This window comes from Falco naumanni, chromosome 3 (genome assembly GCF_017639655.2).
Source record: "Falco naumanni isolate bFalNau1 chromosome 3, bFalNau1.pat, whole genome shotgun sequence".
NCBI lineage: Eukaryota > Metazoa > Chordata > Aves > Falconiformes > Falconidae > Falco > Falco naumanni.
The window spans coordinates 58,175,469-58,201,112 of record NC_054056.1 but is presented as its reverse complement, the minus strand read 5'-3'; positions in this window follow the sequence as shown (position 1 = coordinate 58,201,112).

Genomic DNA, 25,644 nt, shown 5'->3' with positions numbered 1-25,644 from the left:
GAATATAACTTGACAAGTCCTGTTTTCAATGTGCAAACCAAATACTTTGACAGAAACTACAGTTCCACACAAAGCACTCAAAAAATTTGTTTTCTCTGTCTCAAATGCGCAATTTCAATCCTCAGCAAAATTAGATATGCATATTTCAGCCCAAATAATCATCAAAAAATGTCCCAAGGCTTTGAACATAACATTCCTAATGGAAAATACTTTCAAAAATATATTTTTTGCAGTTGCTTAATTTTAGAGAGATTCTAAAAATAACAAATATTATCAGGAAATTATGCTCTGTTGAAAGGTAAGTTCCTCCATGGGAAATTCTGAGGAGCTATTCCATTAAGCAGCACTGGCTGTAGCAATTGAGCTGCCCTTGTAGATTTAGGTGCAATATTTCAGTTACGGCTTGTAGAAAGGGTTCAGAGATATGAAGGAGGAATAACATTCCTGAAGAGAGGGAGGATGAGGGTATTTCTGCAATCTGCTTAGGTGATATTTCAGTTGAGTTCCAAATGCACTTTAGGAGAATTCATCAGGGTCTGATGTGAGCAGCACAGAGAAAGTAGTTGAGTAGACTGTGGCAATTTTGTTACTAATTTTTTAGTATTCATGGATTTAAAAATCTAATGCAATAAATACTTTGGTTAACAAAACACTTTCCCTGGTAACTTTGATGAATTTATTTATTTGCAGGGAGACCACTGTCATTCCTGTAAGGCAGTCATTCTGCAGAAGTCCAGTTTGCTAGATGCTTGCATGCCAAATTTCTAAAGAAACAAAAATCAATATTAATGTTGATTTCTCAAAAGATCCTGAAGAGCTGTGCAACAGTGTCTGATTTATCTTTTAATGGTGCAACAATAAACAAAACATTGGACCGAATAATGAATGTTCTTAATTTACAAATGGTAAAATGTCAAATATGTCAGTAAGTTATGCTTTCTTGTAATTGCATTAATTACTTCTCAAAACACTAAAATTACTTTTAAATGGGTTATTTTAGCACACACCAAATAATTAATTACATTCCCAGTCCCATTGCCCTGTTGCACTCATTTCCCCCTCATGTTAATGGAAGCTTTGTTTAAAGAGGGAACACAGAAGCAGATAGTTAATATGCTACTTAAGTAGTGTTTTGAAATGGCACCGTGAATTCTTCTGTGGTGTGCAATGCTAACTAAATATTGTTATGACAGTCCTGGACTATCTTTAAAATAGAGACAGTCTGAGGTTTACAAGAAATGAACATTTCAGAAAAGTGAGAAAATATCCAATTATTAGGTCATTCATGCTCTTTGTTTGTTTGTTCTATTCTTGTTCATAGCTAGGAATGAACTTTGCAGCAGGAAATATACTAAGTACTTGGGCAAAATGATAGACAAGCTCTCAGTATTTAGGCAGCTTTTCTTTGAAATATGGTAGAGTATAAACTGTCTACACAAGCTTTTACATAACTTTCACAAGTAGACCAAAGATAGAAGTGATAAATTCCACTCTTAACTGAAATCTGAAAATTAAAACTTGGGATCATCAGCTAACTGGTGTATGTTTTGTAGGTGTAATGAAGCTATTCAAACTAAATTTGCAAAACCCCACCATGGATGTGTCAATTCTTTGTTATGGTTTTCTCTCTTGATCACTAATGCAGTATAGATTTAGCCCTTCTGTTAAATAGTTCATGCTGGAAAACACCTCATATCTGGAAGACTGTGTGTCAACCCATGACCTGTGTTAATGATGTTAAAAACAGTAATTAAACCAGTCTCCTAGGAAAAGACCCAATTTATGACTGTCTCATTCCCATACATCTTGTTCTAATGTATCTTTTATACATATATTTTCAATGGAATATAAGTGGAAATAAATAATTATTTTTGAAGTACTTCTCAGCTAACAACTTTGAGTGAGACTCAATGACAGAGACACATGGAACTATATCGAGAGTGAGAAACTTTTTATGAGGATCAGATATTGCAGAATATATCCCTGTGCGCATCTTCACAGAACAAAGTTGTACTGTGTACGTAGAATGAAAGTTTGCATGATAAACCAGTTTAGATTAATGGACTGAAAAGAGCTATTTCCCCTTGTGAAATAAGAGTTAACTTCTAATGTTCATCAATTCTTAATTCACACTAACTTTCTCAACTCCAAACACAGTGATTTACAAGGTACTATGATTCAGACAGGACAGAAGATTAAAGCATCCTTTTGAAAGGTCAGGTATTACTCCCTGGATAGCATAAAGAAATTAATTGCCAACCAGTCCTACTGTCTAAGGTAAGACTGTAACACTTCTAGGTTGTATCCACAGAGATAATTGGTGTGAAGCAAACTTCACATGCCTCATTCCATATCATCACTTCATTCTTTGCATGCCCAGTTACTAAAGTTACAGTTACAAGTCACTAGAAATGCTTAATGCTGCTTGGAAATTATGTCTTCTGTTCAGCTGCCTGGAACTTCCCAGTGCTCCACTGAGAATATGTTATAAGAATATCAATGCTTGGGATGTTAAAGCATCTTAAAATAGATGCATACTGTTGTGGCCATAAATGTGAATGTAAGGGACATGCCCACTTTGGAAGCAGGTGTATATAAAGTTTTACATTATGTCCTTCTCTATATGTGTAACAGTAAACCAGTCTCAAGACAGACAGGTTTCACCACCTGGGTGCTTATCTAGTGATTTTAGACGGATGTAGTGGGATCTATGGAAATCCTACCACTGGAGTTGATAATCTGGAAACCAAAATCAATTCAATTGCTATTTTTTTTTCCAATTTTTTTCATGAATTTCATTATTGATACTATTTTTCTTTGAGCTTTATATTTTGAAAAAAATCAAACAGCTCTCTCAAGCTCAAAAATTACCATATTGTTGTGAAAATATATATTTAAAAAGATGAAAGCACAAGACAGAAGTCAGTTTCACTGTAAGAAAAATGCAGAAACACATGCGTTTAGAGCTGAAAATTCAATAAAAATTAAATTTTAATTCAGTGTTAGATGAAATCTGGGACCCATGAAGTCATGCCAAAGAAAAGAAGCCCACAAAACCAGCACAGACTATTATTCTAATACCAGCACACTCCAGTCATGGGGTCTAACATACCTACAAATATAATAAAACCATTCTGAGGCTGAGCCTTGGGGCTCAGTCCTGTATGAACATCTCAATAGCATGGTCCTAAACATCTTGTTCTAGTGACGTTACTAGGAGAAGAAGAGCAGTTTTGAATTTGCAATGCTGAAGCAAATGGGAGCTTTGCCTTTGAGTAAGATGGATAGACTCAGATACTGCTGTCTTGTAGGTAAGAGATGTGAGCTAAACACCAAGTGAATTCCAACCTGAGGTCTAGTACAGAGGGGAGAAGTCAGACAATGTGCATTGGATCACCACTGGTTTCTAAATCTCAGGAAAGAGAAAAAAAAAAAAAGAGTAGCTGTGAATAAAATTACAGGTATTTTAAATCTATTTAGCAAAATAGTATTTTAACTTTCTTAAAACACTGGTCCATGTGTTGAAACACCATCAATTCCATCAATATCCTGAATCCTGATTCTCTTGAAAGACTTTTACAGTACTGATTTGGTACTTTGGGATAAAGTACACTGAAAAATATCTTTGTAATACCACACTCTTTAATATGAATCCCTGCCCCCGCCACAACTTCCCAGAGGAATCAATGGATGAGAAAGGCAAAACTTTAACAAACGCCAAAATCTACTGAATCAGACTGTGTGAAATCCCAATAAACTTACTGAAATCCTTGTGTATAAAAAAGGGACGTTTTGGAAGGCGGGGATTGCTAATGAGCTAGAAGACTGGTGAAGAGTGAATCTTTGTAAATTTATGCAAAGCATCTCCTGAGGAAAATGGCAAAAGATTAATATTAGGTATGTCAGTGTTTTAGGCAAAATCCAGTTTAATATGCTCACAACAGTAGTTCTATTACTGTTCCTGACTTGAGAAAGGTTAATGAAATATTTCCCCTTAAGTGGCTCTATCCTCAATGTGGGATATAAATTTTCAGTTGAATTCAGTGGTTAGTTCTGACAATGGTCCATCAGCCTTGCCATAGGTCTAGTTCTGTGAGACATTTCTTGAAAATCATAGAATCACAGAATCACAGAATAGTTTGAGTTGGAAGGGACCTTAAACATCATCTAGTTCCAAGGCCCCCTGCCATGGGCAGGGACACCTTCCACTAGACCAGGTTGCTCAAAGCCCCATCCAGCCTGGCCTTGAGGACTTCCAGGGATGGGGCATCCATGGCTTCTCTGGGCAACCTGGCCCAGTGCCTCACCACCCTCACAGCAAAGAATGTCTTCCTAATGTCTATATCTAAGTCTACCTTCTTTTAATTTAATACTATTACCCCTTGTCCCGTCACTAGAATCCCTGATAAAGTGTCTCTCTCCAGCTTTCTTGTAGTCTCCCTTTAGGTACTGGGATGCCACTATAAGGTCTCCCCGGAGCCCTCTCTTCTCCAGGCTGAGCAACCCCAACCCCCTCAGCCTGTCTTCATAGGAGAGGCACTCCAGACCTCTGATCATCTTTGTGTCCCTCCTCTAGGCTTGTTCCAACAGCTCCTCTCTTGGGGACCCCAGAGTTGAATGCAGTACTCCAGGCAGGGTCTCATGGGAGCAGAGAGGGAGAATCACCTCCTTCGACCTGCTGGCCACACTTCTTTTGATGCAGCCCAGGATACAGCTAGCTTTCTGGGCTGCAAGCGCACATTGCTGGGCTGTGTTGAGCTTTTTGTCCACCAGAACCCCCAAGTCATCCTCAGGGCATCTCTCAATCCATTAAACAGTACTATTTTCTGCAGTAGTGGTCCAATGCATTACAGAGCACCTAAAGTAAGATGTAGGGCGAAATAACCAAAGGCAAAAAGTAACTGCATTTTAGATCAACCCTCTCAAAGCCTTTCTGTAAAAGGTTCATTGAAATTGTGGAGAGCTGAGAATACACTGACCCTCATAAGAAGCTCTGGATATTTTGCAGAACCAACCATGGAAGATTTTGTTGGATTAATTGACTCTGAAGGTAGTTGTGTGTGTGGGAGTATAGGCAATTCTCTACTTCTATTCCAGTCTGAAATAATAATAAAAAAATATCTTCAGGCAATTTCATATTAAGAAAATTTGCATTGGAAAATAATATTTTTTAGTTTTGCATGACTGAGCAGATTATTTGTGATTGCTGTTGGCTTCAGTTACATGCATGCTCTTTGTAAAATAGTTTTGTTAATCTTTAGGTTTGAAAAGCACTGCAATGATTTCTTTGCTCATAGAGGCAAGATCTGTTTTACTTTTTTCCACTCACACTTGTTTTCATCTTTGCATGAGCTGTTACTTTGTGCCTTCCCTATGCAAACGTTAAGCCAACCGTAGATGTGCCAGTTCAATTTTAAATATATGCTTGTAAAACTATACCTTTGTTTGCAGATCAAGAATTTGTTATTCACAGCTCTATAGTGCTTCCACAGTGTATATTTTGTATACACAAGCTGGACATGTGGAAAGACACACAGAGTATGAACTGATCACTAATTATGATATTCCTTTGTAATTTCAACTAAATTTTTCATGTCTGGCAATAAAAAAACATAATTACATGTTGTATTTGAAAAAAGAAAATAAAACAAATGGTACCTTCCTTGATAACTACTAACCAGGGATAATGCAAATTAAAAAAAATATATTTATAGATGAGTTATGAATAGAATATTTAGTATGCCCTTACAAAAACTACTGTGAGAAGATTATATTGATTCATATCATAAGACTTTGGTGTGAATTAGGTCTAAATGTAAAAGGAACAAAGTTTATTATCATCAAAAATGTTCACATAGACCAGGTTGATATTTACATTTAAGTGTGTGAATATAATCAGAACCTCAGATTTCATTTTCTAGCCATCTGACTGTGTAACTTGACACATGACCCAGACAGAACCACAATTGCTCCCCAGCCACTGAGCTATTTATGACTCTTAATGCATGTTAATTCAGTTGAGCATTTTGCTTCTTATGCTGTTGCAGAAATGCAAGAGAAGGCCTCATTTACATGCAGTGCTTGGCAAATTGAGAGATGGAGCAGTACTAAGGAAAATAATATTTGTTTTTTCTAATATATTTTTAAACTAATCAAATCAAACTCCACACGATTTAGTAAGCTTTAGATCTATGATCAGAAATTGCTGGCTGCAATAACCAGGTGGTATAGGGCAGAAATAAAACTTATATACTAATTTTTTTTGATAGAATATTTAATGTAAGAATTTCAAACCTTAACCTAGATGTTTGAATAAGCAATAAAACTGGAAAATTGTGGGAAATAATCAAATTGTGGCAGCCACTGATGACAAATATTTTAGGTTCTGTCACTTAAGTTTTGAAGCACATGTGTTAAAATATATAATCCATATAAATAGGCTAGCCAAGGATGAGATGCAAAACACCAGCAGTAAATGATTGCCATGGTTGTGCAAAATGGCCATGCTCATCTTAGGGCTCCATCTTGAGCCCCAATACGTGTTTCACTAGCTAAGATCATGCTGTGTGTCACTTACTGATTTTTCCATTTTAACAAAATTTTTTTAACATTTTTTACAGAATAAATGTAGTAATTCATAAATCTTATATTTTGTATATGCTTCTTTCCTCTTTCTCTCCTCAGGTTCAATAATAAAATGTAAACTGCCAGTGGAAAGAGAGCTTTTCTTGATCTGAATTGCAAAATGACTTGAAACTGTGTTAAATTAAATATAAATAAAGTGACTATTAGGAGCTTTTGGTTCCATGACTCCCATATCACCAAGGTGTGTATGCCTAGATTGCCACTAAGTCATGCTGGTTCATGTATTCAGCTACACCGCTGTTCTTTAATGAAACACACACTGGCCATTTTTGAAGGATAATGGTATCCTACAGCTGTTCTACTTGCATTGAGAGAGAAGGGTGTTTTACTGTAGCTACATTATTAAGTGTGTATGTCATGATGTTGTGTTTACTCATTCTTAAATGAAACATGAAGTACAGGATAATGCAGACAAGAATGATTATACTTTTCTAATTCCATTTCACAGCCTTCAGCTCATGACTTCCAAGCCCATGTTCAACTCACTTTTGAATGTCAGCCCAAACCAGTTTTAAATCATTTTTCTCTCTTCCCGTTTATAAGTGCAGGCAGCCAGAATCTAGCTGTGGAGTTTTGGTGTTGTCCCTGAACTGCATCTTGAAGGGACCTAAGCTGACATCTCTGTGTCTTCCTGACTGCTACTTGTATTGTCATGCAATGCAAATAGTTGAAAAATTGCTTTGTGAAGATGAATTTAACTGAAAGAAAAAAAAGAAAAAAAAAAACCTAAACAACCACATAAGGTTACTTTGCCTCTCCAAAGGCTGAACAGAAGATTGAGTGCCACACCTCAGGTTTAATTCACACTATAAATAAAGGGACGTATAAATGACATTGCCTTGTGCCTAAAAGGAATTCACTCTAAAGAAAATACAGCTGATGTTTTTTACTGCATTGCCAATATCCACTGACTATCCTTACTTGTGTTCAGACTCTACTAAATCATTGAGAAGACCTATAGCATTTGGGAAGATTCCTACTGTCCCACTGCCCCCAGTTATATGAGTAATGTTAATTGGATTGGATGATGCACTTCTGGATTATATTGGCATCAAGCAGCTCTATGATCTGGTCAGGATGGAGCTGTGGAAACTTGCCCTTCCTCTCCAATCAGTCTAGCCCTCTCATTTCCACTAATATAAATCTCATTCTAGGATACTCACTGCCTTAATATTTTCCTCTTTATCTTTGAATTTATATACATCTCATTTTTCTCATGTGCAGGAAATAAAGGCTGTATCTGCACAAGTATGCACAACTGGTTAGTACCATTACTACTCCACAAAGAGTAGGATGTCCATGCAAAGGAACCCCATGAGGTCCATTTGTGGCATTATCTGCTCTTTAGCTTAAATGAAGATTTTCCAGAACCAAGAATGTGTACAGATTTAATTTCCTCCCTAGAGATTACAGTTCTGTGATTTCAAGTGACTGAGTAGAGTAGGTACCTAGGAACCAGGAAAGTCTGAACTCTACATTCACTTTTGGTATCAAAATTCTTCTACGATATTGATGTGTCCTTTCAAACTAGATTTTGCCTCACTTTTCCTTAACTGCATGTCAAAGGAAGAGATATGATATATTGCCCTCCCACGTCATCAGTCTTCAGTTGAATATAAGATGGCTGGCTGCACATTAACCTTTATGTTGAGAAAATCATCTTTTCCCTATATTTCTGATTGGAGGAGTATGGTATTCTCACTTTGCTGCCTTTCTCTGGTTTACACCCACTGGTGGTATGGTGATGGAGTCCAGAAGGTGGTACCTCATGTGATAAGGAAGATTTGGAAATTACATCTTTCTTATCTCCAGATAACTAGTCTTACCTGTGCCAGGCTAATTTACAGTACAAAACTCTCCAGCTGTCTTCCTTGACTTTGCCTTTGCGAAAAAGTAAGTAAACACATGAACAGGTTATTAATAGTAATGGCAGTCATAGCAGTATTTCATGTCACAAAAATATTGGGCAGAATTAAAAATTTATAAAGCACATAGAAAGTGAAACTAAGTGCTAAGTATTCTAATTCAAGGAATTTTGTGGGTGTTTTCCCCTCTATCTTGGAATAGTTTGTAACACTAAAAAGAAAATATTGCTGATTTTATTTACCCAAACTTTTAATAATCTTATCAATGATTTATAGACTGTTTTTAAGACCTTGTTTTAGCTTTATGAGCTATGACACCTGTCACTGTGTCACTTGGCTTCCCTGTGTCACTTCCCTATTAGGGTTTAGAACACATGCCAGAAATGCTAGTGGGACCTAACAATGCACTAGGACTATGGGATCTTTTATTCAACTGACCTTAAAGAAGAAAGTCTGCTTAAAAAATGACATAATGATATGGGCTGTTGTTTTGTCCTTTCTCATTACTAAAGCAATTACTCACAAATACATACTGATTCATTATGGCCACTCCATGGAGCTAAACACCAACTCTGTAATACTCAGATACAGAATCAGAGAGTGAAGTCAGGCTAATTAAATTGGCCCAGACACTTTAGCAAGCAAATTGGGCCAAGTTAATTGGCACAGAGTGAGATAAGGAAATTCAGGCACTATTCTGTGAAATACCGTTTTAATTATATCTAAAGAAGAACATTGCCCTTAATTTCAAATGTCTTAATTAGGAACATGAATAAGTAGCAATAATAATCTTTGCAGTCTACAAATATAAAAATGTTAGATGAAGTTTGTTTTGGCCAAGCCTGTTAACTGGTGAACAAAGATGACTAAAATTATTATTAGCTATATTTGTCTTGCATGTAGACCTATAGCCCCGGAGAAAAGGTTAATAGGGTGGGTATGCTTCAAAAGGAAGAAAAATCTGACATAAACAGGGTAAGAAACACTGTACTGGAAGAATTCATTTACAGTAAGATTGCAGTGATATTCTCACAATCAAAGAAAATAGCTTATATACCACAAGCAATGCATTCTTCAATGCAGTTCTGCTTTCAGTTGAAGTGCGAGTGAAGACTTTTGGGTTTGGTCCTGGGTTCGTATTCAAACACTTCAAAATACTGTTTCAGGTTTAGCTTTGGTTTAAGAAAAAAATAGTAGTTCAGAGCAGTTTCAGTTAATCGCCTTTAATTATAACAACCATAAAAGTCTGGAGGTGCTGGTGTCAATAGTTGAGTCAATAGTTCTGTCACGGTTTTTGTCTGCTGAAGAGCTGATGAGTTTTCCTCTACTATTGATTTGTTTTGGAAGAGGCAGACTACAATAGTAGACTACAATAATGGTGCTCACAATATTCACCATACAAATACAATCATATAATTGACATCTCCCACTTTGGGAAAAATAGTAACTTTACAGTCCACTCTGTGGTACATACCAAGCAATCCTGAGGAACTGTATCATTTCTAGTCTGTCTGTTCATGTCATGCCCTGCACTAAGAGACTGATTTCTGTATTAATAGGTGCTAAGACTTTTCCTGTTGGGGAATCTGCGGTTTCTTGCGCTTATGCCTTTACTGAAAGCAACCAATTACAGATCTTGTGGTCCAGAAACAGGTGAGCAAAACTGGTGCTGAGTAGCTTAGCTGCAAGTGTAAGCAAGATCAAAGTATGTTCAGTACAATTCAGAGCAGTGTGCTTTTAAACTTCTCCAATAATTACTCTCAATCTCTTAAAATGAGTACTGAGAAGCTGTGCATTGAAAGGGTGTTAAGGATATGGAAGTGAACAAGATAAGAGTGTTACAACTAATGTAAGTGTGAAAATTGTCCATATGCTCTTCCCATCCTAGAAGCTTGAAAAAATAAGACCATATTCTTCAACAGCTCCAATTAAAGGACACCCCATTGGGGAAAAAGACTGACATATCCTAATTTTTGATAAACAAAACCATATTCAGTTTGTTATGAAGCTAACTTGGTCTTAATAGATTCAAGTATGGATTATCATGGCAAATTCATGATCAGAAAAGGCACCTAACTGGTCTCACAACCCAGACTATGTATAACACACAAACACATGCAATAAATAAGTCTGTTGAAAAACACTGGGGAAATGTTAAGTAAAAAAAAAAAAAAAAAAAAAAAGTCATATGCAATACTGTAAACCTTAAACAAATGAACTACTTGTTTTTGTATCACATTAAGCAAGGCAAAGGATTGAATACAGCACTTGGTTGTGCTTTACATACTGCATCTTCAGACAGCTGAGTTCTGTCAGGCAAACACATTTCTTACATCTTGTTCCCTGGAAGAAGTACGAAACAAGAGATTGAGGAATAATGGCTCATCTCCTAGCAAAATGAATACAAAGGGTGCACTCAGCATTTTGTTAAAAAGAACATCTGAATGCAGCTGGAAACTTAGGGTCACAGTCATTTACTTATCTTCTTCATGGCTGGGTGTTGCGAAATGGGAGCAATGACAGCAGCCAGACCCATCTCCTTGAATCTTTAGCACAATGTAAGGTTTTGTAGGAACAATTTCCAGGAGACAATTTCCATTAATAGCATTATCATATTCCACCACTTCTCCTTGTTTGACTCCTTTCCCTGCTCCTTCACAAAAGCAGAACATCCGTTAAGTCTCAGAGATGACCATGCCTAGAGATTACTCCTTTGCTAAGAATACTGCTTTGCTGTTATTAGCAACACAAAATGAGACAAGCAGAGAGGAGAAATTGCACCAAATATTTTGGAATTTTATCAACACACACATATATATATGTACATATTCATATATGAGGGGGTTGCATTATATGTATATATAAAGGGAGTTTAAAATTAAGTACATAAATATAAGTATTTATATATTTATATGCATTTATACACACACACAAACCTATGCCTAAGCTTCCTTTATTTTTTGCACCCAGAATAGAAAAATATTAATATGGTGGATATTATCAGATTTTTGTGAAACGGTATAGCTTTGAATTTTCATAGCAAATCTCATTTTGGAGAGCAGTATGAAGCATGGCTACAAAATCCAGAGAAATTAGGGCTTATGATGTAAGGCTAATACAACCTTCACTATAACATTGTGAATGCAATGTTGTAATATTATTACTATATACAGGCTGATAAAAGAGGAATTATTTTTAGGTTATCTCCAAAGTCAATTTGAGAACAATGCTATGCGTATAAATGCCTGCTATAAGAAAATAAACCAACTTTATTTTAGAGGAACAATGTTTTGGTGCTACAGCGAAGTCATGAAATCTGACAGTACCACAACATGGACCTTTTTAAAAATGTCTTTTCAGTGTACTCTGGAAAGTTGTTGCTATTCTTTTTAAATGTTACTAACACAGGCAGTATGAAACTGAGTGGGGAGAAGCTGTAACAATTTAAAATGTTACCGTAACATAATAGCATGTTTAGTTGTATGCTTAATTTATTAATATATTTAATAAATGTTTGTTTTAATTAAGACATGATTCTGATGCAAAATCATGCTTTTAAGGTACAATGAATAAGAGATGGACTTATATGTATTGCAATACAAGCTATTGTTTTTTAAACTACATGTTAGCAAAAAGCCTTGCAATTTAATCTCTCAAAGAAAAGGAGGCTGAACAAGTAACTGCCAGAGGTTGTCTGGCTGTACTGCAGGCACATCCTGCCTCAGCGGAGGGGAACGGGTAGGACTGACATTTCAGGTTGCTTCTGGCTTCCTCTCATTTGTTTCTCTGAAGTGGGATCTGTAGCTTATGAACCTGTAAGAAATCGTGGACAGAAATCAACATTTTTAAATCCAAATCTGAAATGAATATAGTATTGAAACAAACATCTCTGTCCTCATCTTATTACACCCCTTAGAGAGATCTCTTTCTTAAAAAAGAGCTGCTTCTCAGGTATATAGAAAACACTCACAGATCTGAATGTAAAGTATTTTTCCCCCCCACACTTAGTAAGCAACTCCGAGGAGCTTCTTAGGCAACACACTTTTTAAATAGCAATGTGGCACTGTTTTACAAGTACATAAACACAATTTAACACATAGTAATCTAAACTCCAGGTGTTTTGTGGTTGCCGACATTTTCTCTGAACTCAGGAAATAAGAGGCAATAAACTTGGTCACAGTGGTTAAAATGTGTACTTTTAATTTTGGGGGGGGTTTCTCCCGGTCTCATGGTTTTCCTCAGTAATGTGTCTAATGTCCTTGGATAATGTTCTAATGGCACTAACATCCACAGTAGATTTACTTTATTTCCCTGCTTTTTGCTGAGACTTTTATGGTGTAATGAAAGCATTTATTTCAGTGTCCCCAGAGACCTACTTTAAATTGACCTGCTAGCCAGAGCTTTATTATGGACAAAGGCTAAATGACTATAATCTAGAAATCTTTATTCATTACTAAGCTTTAGCTTCACTTTCAGCTGGCGAGCCACATAATTATCATAATTTATATATATATGGAACAAGGCACGGATCACGTTTTGGAGAATATTTTCTTTCTGCTCATTTTAATCTAGGCAGTACCCTGGCTCTGGGAAGCTGATTACATATGCTATGTGAGTAAAATTACTTGTGGCCCTGTCACACCACAGACAAGGCTTGCTCTTCTGAGCAGGAGGACTTAGTGGGCTCTGAACAGATCTGCGGCGTGTAGGGTCACTGGGGCAGGCAGAGAACAGGAGACCATGCGATTTCCCCCATGTTGCAGTGTGCACGAGAGTAGGGAAGAAGTTTCGTCCTGATAAGCCACAGCAGCACATTAGCATCTTCTGAAGGATAATGTTTTTCCTGCTGAGCTTCTCTTGGGATATTGTAGCTGGAAGCCAAAACTACCCAGAGCCGTGTCCGCAGACACCATTATTCATGCAAAGAGCCCCAATATTGCTGTAGATGAGGGTGCGTGGATGGAATTACTTTAAAATAAGAGTCTAACCCTCTTCTGCTTTCAGACACAGTGTGGCCCCTGGTATGTTACCTGCCTCTGCTGGCTGAAACTGTGAATTCCTGATCTGTTCTTCCCCCTTAACTATGCAATCATAGGTTTTTCAAGACATGCTAGCAGTGCATAAAGCCATCTACCCAGTTCTGGAGTAAATTTTTTATATCCAAACCAGCTTTGTGTTTCCTTTGACATTTCAAAATATTTGTTGGGAAAAATGGTGAAATAATCAGAATATTTCATGAAATGATAAGAACATTTGCTACATTCACCAAAACTGCAGTGCTTTCATTAAAACTTCAGTTTGTAGAAGCCAAAAAATACTGATGTCAGCATTTCCAGTTAGTTTTCTGTCATCTCCAGTAGCCCCACTATGATATCTCCCATCTAGCCCCCTCCTGTTAATTTTTGCTGATTTTGTTTCCCCAGTATCTCCTTTACAGTTTGTCCAGTACCGTCTTTCTCATGCTGGGACCGAATAAAAGACTTCTGAACTGGGACAGGGAGGGAGCATCTCCCACCTGCCCTGCCCTGCCCTGCCCTGCCTGGGAGCACTCCACAGGATGAGGAGGAGAAAGCTTGGTTCAGCATTTGAAGCCTCGTTTAGAAGTGACATTTTAGCTGGCAGAAACAGAGACAGCAGGGGCCAACGCCTGACTGTCACTCCAGATGAACAACACTTGGTTGGTGTGTGAGTGAGAAGAGCCTCTCAAGCCTCGATTATTACAACACCCACACACAGTCCAACTGTGCTGGCAGCTCTGAAACTCTCCAGGCTAACCCTCTGGTGCCCAAACACAGACAGCAGGATATCAACAGCAAGATGAAGACCTGCTGCTCAAACACGGAGTCATTAGCCTTTTCCAGTTCAGCTGGTTTTATGTAACATATCCAGGACCTGGTTTCGTTTGAGAAACCAGTATTGTTTGAGATCCTGAGGCCTGAGATCTGTTTATGGAAGGAAATGGCATGGACTGCAAGCGGTGCTCTGGGCATGAACACTTCCTAAATACAAAGGCATCCAAAACGGGCTCAACTTGTGTCTGGTAATAAAACAGTACAATGAGAGCAAGAGTGCTGGAATGAGGTTTTTTCCCCACTTTTTTGTACTTCTGACTCGCAAAGCAGAGCTTTGAGTGGTGAGAGAGATGAACCAGAAAGAGTGGTGTTTGGATGAACCAAACCCCAAACCCCTCCTCTACCCCCAGGAATGCCTCCAGAAGAAAGCCTTACGCTGAGTTTTGAAGAGTTAATTCCCAGCTTAGGAAAACATTACCACTTGGGCAATCTTCGAGAAAATTAAGCCAATTCAGACCAAATTACTAGGAAGGAAAAAAGGTCTGCCTGAAAATAAGGCATCATAACATGAGAATGGAATGAACACAAATTGACAATTTTGGGAAAACACATTTGGACACTACTTGTACTTTCTGCTTCTAAAACATTTGAATTTGGCATCATGCTTGTAAAGCAGATCACAGATGCAGACTTCTGTTTTGACTAAAATAAGCTCAGATTGAAACACTTGGGAAAGAGGTAGGAAAGGGTAACATTTGCCATTGTCTATTTTACTCCCTGTTAGTACCTTCCCACAGCATCTATTAGCTACCTTTAGTGCTTTGCAAAGTGTATTTGTTTAAACATTGAAAAAATACCTTATCTCCTCCAACTATATTGCAATACATGTAATACACGTGGTTATATTTTACTAATGTACTATAGTCTCTGCAGCAGTTTTAACCTCTGCTTTGTCCTAGTATTCACGAAAACAGAAAGTATTTAGTACCAATCACATTTCTCAGCTGGAATAACCACATTTCTCAGCTACATTCATTTTTGTTGTTGTCATTGAACTGGGAAAAAGGCTCAAGAAATATAGGAAAAGATTTCTATGGTGGTGGTGTTTTCAAGGTTTTAATTTTTCGTCTTATCTTACAGAATCATAGAATCTTTGGGCTTGGAAAAGACCCTTAAGATCATAAAGCCTAACCATTAACCAAACACTACCAAGCCCACCAATAAACCATGTCCCTAAGTGCCACAGTATTTGAAATACCTTTCTCTTTAAATGGGTTTATAGCAGAAACTGTGAGAGTACCTTAATGCTTAGGACATCGTTATAAAATTTACATTAATGTAATAACTGAAGTGCAGTGTTATTTTTTTTCCCCAAATGATCTTTTGTCACAGCAAGATGTCCAATTAGAAATTCTGTCTTGGCAGGTAGGAAGCAAACAGTCCTCTTCAGATCCACCTGTGTTTGTTTTCAGAGCAACAACATATTTTGCTGTTTTTTTTCCTTTTTTAGAAGAAGAAAAAAAAAAAAGATTAAAAAAAGATATAAGGAACTTGAACGTCGTTCAACTAACAGAAAATGATAAAATACTCATGAATATAGCAGCTGATTTAGAGTTCAAAAGTATTTGGAAGAAGTGTGTATACAGATTACTAGGGGGAAGAAGAGTCATGTTTCTGCTACCCGTCTGCTTTTTGGGTATGCTTCTGTAGTATGGTGTCTATCACAACAGAATACCACACTGCTACAGAGAGGTGTCATTGGTCCTAAAAGAATCACAAGACCTTGTTAGTGTGAGTAGGTGTACCACTTGCTTTTTTGGGGTCTGAAGGCAGAACCTATTAAGTACCTTTATCTAATGAAATATCTGTAGGTGGTAAAGAATTGACACTGGAGGCATTAAAACGAATCATTGGGCCTGTGCAGGTGTAATTCAGATAAAATCAAAGCATTAAAAGCATATTTTATTGAAATAGGTGAATTAGTGTGGGAAAGGCAGAAGACAGACTTATGAAAGTGATTTTGAAGGGAGACAGAGACAGTTTCTCAAATACTGAATTTATTGTAGAGGCATACAAGACACTGCTGATTAAGAAAGTGACCATTCTGCTTGATTTCTACCATATTCAAGAAAACCAAACTTTGCCTAAAGCTTTTGTAATGAAAAAAAATGTAATGAACAAAAAAAGACAAAAAGCATTCCAGATTCTTATTTGAAGGAAACTCTGTCCACTCAGTCATAACTGATTTAGCACTCAAGTAAAATAACTACACAACTACACTTTTCTTAGAAAAACTATAGTTGTCCTAGAAACATAAAAATTAGATCCAGAACCTAAGTTTGGATAATGTTTGGATCCAATTACATTTGAATAAAGTCCTTCTGTTGACTTTACATACATATGAGGGAATAAATAGGTATCTGCTCTTTCCAGACTCTTGCCTTCATCTGTGGTATTTAGCAGTGTCTCCTTTAGAGACAGTGGAAGTAAGAGAATAAAAACAAAAATATTTTGACATTGTTTTTTATTGCACTATGTCATTGGAGAATATTTTCTCCCACAATAAATGTTCTTAAAATAAAAGTTGATTTATTGTGGTTATAAGTAGACACTTCCAATTAAGTATTTCCACCCCACCCTCCCCTTCAGGTGGGAAATTGTACCAGTTATCCCAGAGAGGTTACATTCTCAAATTATGATTGTTCTGGGAAGCTGCAGTTATGAGGAAAAAGAAACATCAACAAGGAACCAACCCTAGGTGTAAGCGGGACATTAGTACCCTGGACGAGACCCAGGTAGAGTCAAGCACTCATAGTTACAGAACTGTGTAAGAACTAGCTGTTTTCTAGACGTGTGCTTTTATGCATTTCTGCTTTCTTTCCTTAGTCTTGTAACCCCGAGGGACAGAAGAGAAAAAACCTGTCGAACAGATGAACTGGAAATGGGACAATTAGGCACAGCTTACATATTTCCACATTTCTTTTGGTGCATGCTCCCTTTCCTGTGCTGATTACTGCCTTTCTTTGAACATCAGCCAAATCCTGTCCCTTCTTACTACCTGCTGTTTTCCTTCTTTTCTTGTTGCCCTGTACCTCTTATGCTTTCTACCTTTCCCCTCCTGTCTTTGCTAGTCCAATAAACAACATCCATCATAACACAAAAAGAGAACAGAGCTTTTTATAACAAAATATGGTACTGACATAGTGCTTACCAACTATGTCTGTTCTTTCATCTTGCGTGAGTGAGTCTTTCAGTAGTCTTCTGTCTTATTTATATGGCATGCTTTCTGGGACAGGGACAGCCTGACTTCTGTTAGACTAACTTTTTGAAGTACTTAGCAGATGGCTCTCTTCTCAGTTGTTTTTTTTTTTTTTCCTTTTTTTTTTTTTCCTTGCTGAAGCACTTATCTAAGTGATATTATGTTCTACTCTATGTTCATGGCTGAACTGAAAGTTTCATTTTACTATATCTGGAGCTTAATTTAGCAAAGCACTAAAGTACTGACTTTAAGCATGACTAACTCCCCTGAACAGCATAGGAATGCTCATATATGTACATTTTTAGTTCTGTAAGAATCCTTTGGTAAACTGTGGTCCTATGGTATATATTCTTAATTTCCCCGCTCTTTCCAGGAAAGACATCCTAGTCATGAGAACATTCCTAGTGATTTCGCAGCATGATATGAAAAATCAGAAAGTTGTTATCATAGTCTGGAATGAAAAAGTAATCTGTGGTTCTATATATACACAATTTTAATTGTTATATTTAAAATTATTAATTTAAAAAAATATTTTATGCAAAATAAGTAATTGGTGGACGTAATAATGATAACAATGAATAACAGAACAAAATAGTTATGCAAAATATTATCAACTGAATTGTATTCTTACCTTTTCCAGACTTGTGTTATTTCTTAGTAGCTAAGCATTGCTGAAATCAAGAACTCCCCCATTTCCAAGTATTGATAAATATTTAAAGGCTAAAATTTCCTTTTTGTAAGAGAAGAACCAGACTGAAATATATATGACATATTTGCTCTGTGGATAATGCTTATATTTTGTGGTCTTTAGAGTCCCATGATTTTTTCAGTAATTATTTGCTATTTTATCAAAATGCCTTCTATTTCCAAAGAGGTGAAAATTTTCACCAATTTTTCTATAACTGACTATCTTTAGGGAACTCATCCTGTTTATTTACTAGACAGACTTTTGCAAACAATTACCTTCTCTGAGATTGCTTACTAAACTGTTCATTTTTTTAAAGGTACGCTTTTAAAATTATTTCAAGTTTTGTAAAAGCACATAGTAGGGAATGCCAACTCAGTAAATCTTTCTGTTATGAAGTATAGTCTAAAGAAGAAACCCATAATTTTTAAGACATTTTTGCCGTTAGTGTAAGCTAGTAGAACAATGGACATGGTTAGAATATCCAATGGAATAGCTGTACATCAGTAAGAAAAATTGGATGGGTAAAATATGAAAAGAATTGACGTCCCTTAATGTGCAACTATTTCTGAATCAGTTAATAGTTTTCATTGAATGATTCTTGAATGCCTGAACGTTTGTAAAAATTAATCAAGATACCATAGTAGTCAGTGATGGCTACAAACTACAGAGTCCTACATGAGAACAGGATCATTAGTCCCTTAAGCACCTGTCTGATATGTTTGTATTACACGTTATCATCAAACAGCGTAGCTGGAGTGGCAGATGGTTGCATAGTTATGCTGCAAAGCTTTCTGAACATTATCAACATTACTAAAGGAGCTATTTAATAAACTAAAAAGTGTGGCATATAATTGTAAATCTCATCTGGACAATGAAATTGTTGATGAGGAAACTAATCAATAAATGTTTGTATGGATATCAGCAACCATTGTTTCTTATGCTTTATTATGCTTGAACAAGTAAGCCATTTACACAAATCTGTATGTAAGCTGAAAGCTTTAATTTGTACAATGTCACAGATCTGTGAAGAATTCTGATCCAAATTAGTTATCAGTAGAAATATGAATGATAAATTAGAATAGTTTAAAAATATTTAACTAGATCCTCTCAAATCTGCTGTCTTGAGAAAGAAGTGACAAAGAAAATGGCAATCTTTCTCAGCATTCATCCACCAGTCTGGCTTTCTGCTGTATGGAGACTGCAGCAAAGCCTTAACGTGTCTCAGTTGTAGTCACAATTCACTGTGGTGTGGGAAAGTTAAGGTGAAAACCAAAGAGACTTGCACAGAAGAAGGGCAGGTGAGAGCTGTTGTTCTGCAGCTGAGCCTCCAGCTCAGACAGGAGAGTGCCGCAACACTCTGCCCCGATTACTTGGGGATTAGAAGTGTTGAAAGAGTAAGCAAAAGGAGAAACAAAAGCTAGCATGTAAGAAGATTAAATTGCTGAAGCCTCCTTGCTTAGAGTTGAAACCTTTCTTGTACGGGTAAAAGCCCCGATGTTTTACAAAATGTGTGCAGAGCCGTATAGAAAGAACACTGACAGAGAAAAGGTTGGAGAGTGAGGATGGAGGGAGGGAAGCTGTCACTGCAGATGTGAGGACATATGGTCCATATGTTGAGACACGGGAAACAACTGGAACTGGGGGGTATCATATATCCAGGATTCATATACTATTCTGCTAAAATCAGCTGTAAATCTGGTTTGTTGTTTGACCAGAATCACCTTATATTCAGATAAATATGGTATATAACAAAAGGAAAACTACAACCACTATTAATAATTAATATAAATAGGACACTAAGAATGGTAGAAAGTTGATAAAGAAGGAAAAAGACATAGGGAAAAGCTCATATCTACTATACAAAAGAGATTTTAAACTACACTAAGAACAAAAGAAATCCTAATAATATTACTTTTCCCTTACTAGATTGAAACAATATATCACAAATAATACATTTTTCTCTTTTCTATTGAATAAATATTTCTGCTCCCTATTTAAAATAAATGAATAAAGACAGTCGTTTCGCAGGATACGCAGGATACCGATGAAATACTTCTCACACTAACAGTAAATCAGAAGCTGCAGCTTCTACACCTAGCTGTTTTTAAAGCAACAGATCTGGCCAATCTCCGGTCCCAAAAGAGTGAAAAATGAAAAGGGCAAGAAGCTTCCTAGTTCCTCAGTGTTGATCTCTAATACATCTTAAAACAATTAGGAAATTCCAGACAATTGAAAAACAATTAAAAAAAAAAAAAAAAAAAAAGAGAAAGTTAATAAAGTGTTTTAATTTAAAAAGGATACAAATGTGATGACTCCAATAGCTATACAATTATCACATTGATTCTGTGTAAAGTAATACGATACTTGAAGTGGGACTTGATTTATAGAAGTTGATAAAGAGAAAACAGTTATCTCCAATTAGCGTTAGTTTATGAAAAACAGATACTGCCTGAAATAAAATTCTCTCAGATGAGTTCAGAAGTTAGACTGTTGGAGGAGTCACTGTTGCTTTATTATTTGGCATTGCTGGAAACACTTTCCATGTACACAATTCAGAAACTGACTTAAAATCTAGAGGGGTTTGAGAGCAAAGTTGTAGACAGTTTCAAAAAGAGGTAGTAGTATAATATGGAGCTCTGGCCATCTAGGACATCCCAAAGAAGAATTAGGACTGACAGTCAGGGAGTACATAAAGCACAGATACAAGAAAAGCAGAGGACTCTGATATAATATAAAAATATCAAATGTCTGGAAATAAAAGACTTAATTCAAGGCAATATTTGTACTGGTTTATAATGAAGTCTTGGAGTAAATGATTAAAGGCTGTGACTAATTCTCTAACACTGGAGAGAGTATTTACAGAAAACCCATAGCCTGGGATGTTACACACCCTATGTGTGTGTGTATAGTAATAACAGTCTTATAAAAAAACCAACAACAACAACAAACAAAATAAACAAAAAAACCTAACACCCCCCCCACACACACACAATTTAACAGACTTGTTCTCTGTAGGAACTGGGCAGGTTGATCAATTAATTGATTGTTTTATCATGTGGTAGTAAAAATACACTTTGCTATATGTTAGTAGACCCACGTGAACCTTCTACTGGCCTCTGTAAATTCAGTATCAGACTACATTTATGACTATCCACCTACTGTGAGAAAGAAACAATTAATTGATTGTTTATGGTCTCCTTGCTGAAGGGGGAATTATTATTGTTTCCTAGACATTTAAATCAGAAGGGACTGTGAAATTGTTTAACTGTTTCTTGCCTAGATACTGTAGATTATCAGACATCCTTCACAAAGCCTATATTATGCTTTTTCAAACTCCAATAGTCAAATAAAGATTGGCAAATAATTAACAAACAGAATTTCCATATTAATTTTTAGTCAAAGGTCTGGAAGAGTGGGGATTTACAAATCAATATAGCAACACCATAAGCCACAGAAATTGACAGAGCCCTTCTATTTGAGAAAACTGAGCAGTTATAGCATTGTGCAGGTATTTGACTTATTTGAGACTTTATTATAATTTTAAAAAGCAAAATTATTTGGGGTTTAAGCTCAGGAATTTATAAGAATCCTTAGTCTATAAATTTAGAAGGAAAAATCTCATCACAGAAGAGAATAAGGAGATGGAGATGCCAGAAGGGAAGACAGTCACCAGCAGTAGGTTATGGCCAGACAAACCTGTGACTGAGCCATAATGATTGAAGATGTCACTGGCTTTTAGTCCCGATCAGAAACTGACAAGTTATGGGCTCAAAGTCAACTCTAATGAGACTGAATTAGTCAGTTGGTTTAGTTCAAAACACCACTTAATGGCGCCATAAAGTATCCCATGACACCCTATCAGGAGTAAATCCTTATTAGTATTAAACACAAGTCCACTTGCCAGTTCTCATCAGAGAGGCAGGGACTTCCAGGGGCAGAGTGAAGTCCTCCAAAAGAGCTTTTTCGTATGCACTCATACATCCACACACTCAGACCACTGAAGCAAGTTTGAAGTTCAGCGTTCTGGTAATCATTTATTTCCAGGATGTATTAGAAGTGGTTTTGTACAGTTAGAATAGCCTGCCTGACCAATATAGATCCCATCATGGGACATGAAAAACCATCTTAATATATCTTAGTTGGTCCAACAGTTGCTGCTGCTGGCCCTGGTGGCTTTTTTCCTCTTTCAGTACATATCAAGATCTCTATTATAAAATTTTTCACCATGATGCTGCTTTCAATTTTCCAAGATACAACACATGAATTTACAGTGGGAAGGACATCCAGTGACTTTTGTAAACTCTAGAACTGATGAAAGATTAGCTGATCTCTGCTATTTCTTATCATTTAAAATGAAACATTTCTGGAGTTAGATTTAAATTTGATATGAAAGATATATCTTAGGAAAATGATCACCTAACAGCCAGAATGTCTTACATAAGTTTAGGGATGCAGCAATTCTACACTGAATAAGCTTTTTGTGTAATAAAAAGCCAGATTTAAAATTAATTGCTTGTTTTTACCAAAACAGCACTTTATTGTATTACCAAAGGTTGTTAGTTAAGTTAACCTTTTACTGTTTACTGCTTTGCCTTCTAAACACGTTGGCTTGATTGCAGGCTGCTTTGTGCTGTCACTCTAAGACAAACACTCTGAGCTTGTTTATTCCTATTGACAACAGGTCTAAACAGGTTGGCATAGCTATACTGTGATCAAAGAAGTAATCATTTGTGGAATGACAACGCACAGAGCATTTGCATTATGCACTGTGCTTTTGTGGGTGCTGCACATTAAAGCGAGGAGGAGATAATTTAGAATCTGAAGTCAAAAATCATAATGTAATTTGCACTCTTTGACTGGCTATCAGGAAATTATATGAATGATAGTGGAAGCTGGCATTAAAACACTGCTTTAGTCACATCATCTTTCAAGCATGCCTTTCTGATTGCATATTGAAAACTGTGGAACAGTGACCGTCCTGAAGTAGAAACAGTAGCAAAAGGAGCACTTTATAAATCAGACATCTTTTAAGAGTTTAGATGTCTAATTGTTTATTTCCAGCTATTGATGGTATGCTTTTTATAACTATATATATACATTAAGATAGAACAATTTTCAGGAAGAGAATGAAATTAGAATATTTGAAATGTACACAAAATGGTTTGAATTAATATTGCAATCTAAAAGGGACTAGGAAGAAACATTAGCCAAGGGAAAAAAAAAATCCCACATACAGTGGAAAAGAAACCACACCCTAAGGCTAAGTGGTTGCAAAACCTGTGGTTTTACCTTGTTCAGGGGTCAACCATTCCTAATGTTTCAGTTTGCTCCACTTTTCTAAACTCAAGTTAGCATTTTAACAGTCAGGAGGCTGTTCATATCAAATGACCTTAGAGCAACGTTGAAGCTTAACTGAGAACCCCGTCTCCCTGCCTGGGTAGCAGGAAGGAAGAGGCTCCTCTGGGGGCATCAGATCTAATCATTACTTCTGAAGTATCTATGCTGTAAATCTAGGAAGTCAAGTTAACTGCCTAAGTTTGGGAATACTTTCCTCAGGGTGCCCAGAAGAACATGGCGTAATTTGACAGGACTTCAGCTTTACTCCTATGTGTGCCTTAGTGCATCCACTCTTTCAGACGAGAGGTCTGGATGTGACCTTCTTTCTGTCTGCTGTCCCTATGGAGTCTGAGAGAGATGAACTGATGCTAAGGCCAGCTTTCCAAAGATGGAGGGAGTAGAAGCGTGAAAGACACTCATTTTGTGAAGCGTTGAAGTGAAAAGGACCAGTCCACATGAAAGACCTCTGGATGCCAAAGAGTTCAGTAGTTCCTACATTTTCCAGAGAAATTACCTAAAGAAAGAGCTAGGTCATTTGGACTGAAATGTCCTCTTCCAATCCAGTACCCCAAAGTGCATGAAACATGTTCGCCTTGGGGTTCCACAGCCAATATGCTCTAAATTTCCTCTCATGGTAAAGAGTTGCATTTGAGCAAACCCATCAGCATAATTCAAAGAGAGAAAGTGTCACATGGGATTAGACCAAGCATCAATCTAGACTGGTATCCTATAGTGGCCAACAGCATATGTTTCAGAGGGAGATATGAAACCTCTGTAGTGAGAAATTCTATAATGCCATGCAAAGGTTTCTTTCTATCCACACCATAAAATCTTGGAATATATTGCAAATTTCATATAAAAATATAATCAAATTAACATTTTTCCTAGTTTGAGGTGGGAGTGACATACACTGTGAAAAGCATTGCGTCTTCATTCCCTTTTGTCATTTCGAAGGAGATTTTAGAAAAAATTGAATGTTACTGTAGAATAAAAATTGGCTGTATATTCTTACCAGACTGGGACTTCTGTATGCTGAGTTAGGTCAGACTGGTGGACAGCTTGAAAGAAACTATCTCAGAAGGTCACAGAAAAGGATGTGAAGGTAAAATATTATGGTCTTTCTTGGGGTACTGCTAAGTCTGACACTTCATTTCTTCAAACCAGTGCAAAAACACCCATAAGCCATAACCAATACTCCTGTTTGCCCTTTTGGATGTCATACATTAGGTCTGTCTTACTATCTGATAGCAATCTACAGAAGGAAATGATACTTGCCTTGATGAAGCTATTTACTCTTTATCATAAAAACCTTAGCTGTAATTATGAGAAGCAAGTAAGCAATATTTTCATGTGATGAAGCTTAACTCTTCAGTTTAATGGGAAATACAGAATATTTTGGCCATTTTTTTACACGCTTTTACATTGCTACATCTTAGTGTAATTTACATTACCTTGCTGCAGTAACTAGAGGTGAGCCAAACCTATGAGTTCAGCAAATCTGGGATGCATCCAAACTTGAAATAGTTGGAGGGCATTTTGCCTATCTTACAGTGAAGAATAGAAAAAGGGTTCTAACTCCCTTAAAATACAGTTCTTAAAATATTTGATTTAAACACATGTAGACACTGGATTTGTTTACAGTCCTTATTAACCTTCCATTGAAATGATCAAGCAGGGTAACACGCCACCAACTTACTGTATGTCTAAAATCTGCTAGTAAAAAGTATATAAATTCTTAGATATTAAAGAAATCTCAATCCACTGTAAAATTATCAAGAGTTGTTGGTCCTGCTGCCAAAATGAAAAAAAAAAAAAAAAAAGTGAGAGACATAAGGAATTTTTCTGTTCTTGCCTTCTTGGTTACACAGAGAGAAGTTTCACACACAGCACATTAGGAAAAAACAGAAGGTCTGTTTCTGCAGAAGTGTAAGGGGAACCTGAAGATCAGATGATCAGTGTATTTGCTATGACACTCTTCCCTGGACTGGATTTTGCATCCTTGACCAGTATCATTTACATATGGCATTAAGAACTCAGATACAGAAGGAAATGCATTTC